Raw genomic sequence first — 3,937 nt, 5'->3', positions numbered from 1 at the left:
ATAAAAAAAGGGGAAGAATTAAGTGGTAATATGGGTGAATCATAGTCATTAATTGACACCTAACCCTAAGTCACCTAGGTCTTCTTAAAGAGGAAAAACCCTAAACTTTTTATGAATGTGGAAGGAGAAAAGAGAGTAGTTTACATGCACAAACAAAGAATTCACGGTGACTAAGTAGTTGTGAATTGAGATACATTGTAGAATCAATTATAGGAGAACCAAGGAAAGGAATTAGAAGATAGTAGAGATACATCTGATTAGGAAGTATCAAGTACACATCAGGAAAGAGGTGATATGTCATCAAGAAAAAGAGTGCTAACCAAAGGATCATTACTGAGACATTCTAACAGGTGAATTAGTTAAATCTCTTAACAGAGTAGCCTTAGTAGGTTGTAGTAAATCCTTTAACATGGTGCTTACTTCTTTATAAGTTAAATTCCTTTTACCAGGCACACTTCTAATAGGGTGTTGAAATCCTTTAATAGAGTAAGATCTAACAATCTTGTAAGCCATTAATAAGGTAGACCTTTCACAGGGTAGATCATGTTTCATCATCAAAACATTGTAACTTTCATTGGATACACTTTATTACTATAGTAATGGAGATTTGTGGGTGTCATCCCCACCCTAGTTTTACCTTATCCTTGGAGGACTTCTAGGTAACCAAATATCTTGTGTCATACACATGTTGAATGTTTATTTACTTTTATGCTATGGATGTATATACTTAATTTGGTATTTTAGTTTACATATATAGATTATAAGATGGATGTGTGGTGAATGATTTTATAGTTGAAGTTTTAATGCTGATTCACCTGCCCCCCCTCAGAGTTTACTTTCCATATTGTATTCCCAACACTATGGAGAAAAATTTACTCCTATTGAAATATTGGAAGGAGCAAGAACTTTTCTTTCTTACTCTACATACAAAGGTTTCAAAGTTTATCAAATGGATGTGAAGTTAGCATTTCTAAATGGTATATTAGAAGAAGAGGTTTACATAGAACAACCAAAAGGAATTTTTGATGCTAACAACAAGAAAATGGTATATAGACTACACAAATGGTTTAAAGAAAGCCCTAAGAGCATGGTATGAAAGGCTTCACAACTATCTTGTGAAGATTGGATTTAAGAGGACACATAATAACAACAATCTATACTTGAAGACAGAAGGAGGTAAAGGTATTTTACTAGCTGAAATTTTTGTTGATGATATCATATTTGGAGGTCAAGATGGGTTATGTAAGGCATTTGCAAATGAAATGAAGCAAGAATTTGAGATGTCTATATTTCGAGAGATCAAGTTCTTTATTGGTTTACAAGTATATCAGATGAAATATGGTATATACATCACTTAGTCTAAGTATGTGAAGGAGATATTGAATTTTTTTGGATTAGACAATTCAAAACTAGTTAAAACACCTATGGTGATAGGACATAAGTTGTCAAAGAATGATGATATAGAATATGTGACTCAAACATTGTACAGGTCTATGATTAGAAAATTGCAATATGTAGTACATAGAAAACTCAAAATTGCATTATTTCTTGGGATTATTTTAAGATTCTCTACTAATCCTAAGGAGAATCATTTGATGGTTGTTAAGAGAATTATGCAATATCTAATAGGAATAGAAGAATATGGTCTATGCTACAAGAAAAATGAAAATTTTGAGTTGAGAGTCAACACTGATGCTGATTGGGCTTAAAACATTGATGATAGAAAGAGAACCAATGGAGGAGAATTTTACTTTAAAAAGAGGTTGGTCACCTAGACCAACCAGAAATAAAATTGCATAACTAAATCTAATACTGTAGCTAAATATGTAATTTTTGCAATAAATTGTACGAACATTGTATGGATCAAATAGCTACTTAAAGATATGAAAGAAGAAATCACTAAACCTGTGGTACTATATTGTGATAATACAAGTGCTATAAATATATCAAAGAACCTTGTGATGCATACAAAGACTAAGCACATTGCAATCAAGTATCATTACTTGAAAGAGTTAGTTCAAGACAAAGAAGTGAGGATGGAATATGTGAATACAAAAGAGAAGATAGTTGATATCTTCACAAAAGCTTTAACTAAGGATTCTCATGAGTATCTAAGAGGTAAAATAGGGGTGATGGCCCTATCCAAAGCTACTTAAGAAGGATGATTAGTGCACTACATCAACCAAGTTGAATTTTGTATCTTACAACTTGATGTAGTGGATATTATTTTAGGAGCTACCTAAAGTAACAAAGGAACTAAATTAGAATATTTATAGTCATAAGTTAGGCAATAGAGGGAGAACCTAAAATTGTTAACATTTTCATGTTGAGATGACACATTTTTGGCATTGTTATCAAAGAGGGAGATAATGTACCTGATGTTTACTAAAGAGGGAGATATATGACCTATTGAGAGAAAAATGACAAAAAAAAATGCATCTACCTAGTAAGAGGGAGAAAGTGCTAAGGGAGATATAAGAATGGAGAAGACAGAGAGATATATACCTGAATATCAAAAAGAGGCAGTGATCAGAGAATGTCAAAAGGAGAAGCACGACAAGATGACAGATGAAGGGAGTCATAAGGAAGAGTTGATTGTCTATTGATTAGAAGAGAATTTTGTAGCCTATACAAAAGATGAAAGCTATTGATAGAGGGAGAGATTTAAATACAAGGAATTTTTTCTCTTTGGTATCATTGTTGGTATTGGTTTTCCATTAATTCCAAAGAGGGAGATTGTTTAAAAAATATTGATAGAAGTATGTGGATGTGTTTCAATCATTATTTTGTCACTAATATCAAACCTAGTACTTGCTGGTAAGTCAATTACTTATTTGGTTTGAGTATTACCATTTATCTGATTGATGAAGGGGATTTGATCAAATGAGATAACAAGAGCACCTAGAGGAAAGATTGAGTTGTGGTATGAAAAATTGGTATAAAGATCAGTTAAGATAGTGATGCTATAGTGTATTGTTTATCTACTTAAGGCTACAAAGGTTGGATACACTGATTAAGTCTAGAAGAACAAGTAAGAAGAATTGTGTTTTCCAAGATTGATCGAGTGCATAGTAGGTGCCAAGAAAAGTTGGTGCAAGCCAAGAAGAAACTTAGTTGGAGCAGAGAAAAGTGAAGATTTAGTGTAGGCTGAGTAAATGTAGTGTAAGTTGAGTAAAGTTTAGTTGATTCTAAGCATCAATAAACTTTAGTGTTTGTCGAGTTAACTAGTATTGACTAAGTGGAAGAACAATATGGAAGTTGAGTGAAAACATATTGATGTTGAGTGCTAGTATTCATGTTAAATCATAGATTTGACAAATTTGAGCTAACTATTTTTTTTCTTGAATTGTGTGAGGCATGCAGAAGATAAATATGATGAGCTAGTGGCTTAGAATTCAAGGTAAACCATTTTGTGGTGAATTTAAGGAAGATTGAAGAAAAAGTTTCTAGAGGAACCAAATGGAAAAGTGGGTAGATTCATTGTATCCTACCTAGCCATAAAATAAATGATTGTGGTTAAACAACAAAAGGTCTTAAATCTCTATTTATAAAGAGGGATGGTCAGAAGCAAAGGTTGTCATGTATGAAAACCTAAGGAAGACAAGGAGTCTAGGGTCTTGCTTCATTCAGTGGCCAAATAGAAGAGACTACAATTAGCATGCAAAGAAAGAAGACTTAAGAGTATGAATACTTGAAGGTTGAATGAGCTATTAGAGCTGAAGTGTGTGAAAGCCAAGAAGAATTGAGGACTAAAAAAAAGATTTGTAATCTACAAGTGAGTTCTAATTTTTTATAAGATCAAGCCTTACTATTACTTACTAATCATTGTATAATTCTAGGATAAATCCTTTAGATTAAGGTTGACCTAACCATCATTTGTAAATGTTTTAACTGGGTGACATTCCAAGTGAATGTCTAAAGTCCTCTAACAAATGTC

Source organism: Cupressus sempervirens, chromosome 2 (assembly GCF_028749045.1).
Source record: "Cupressus sempervirens isolate cs-2001-9-10 chromosome 2, ASM2874904v1, whole genome shotgun sequence".
NCBI classification, from domain to species: Eukaryota; Viridiplantae; Streptophyta; class Pinopsida; order Cupressales; family Cupressaceae; genus Cupressus; species Cupressus sempervirens.
This window is presented reverse-complemented; position numbering follows the sequence as displayed.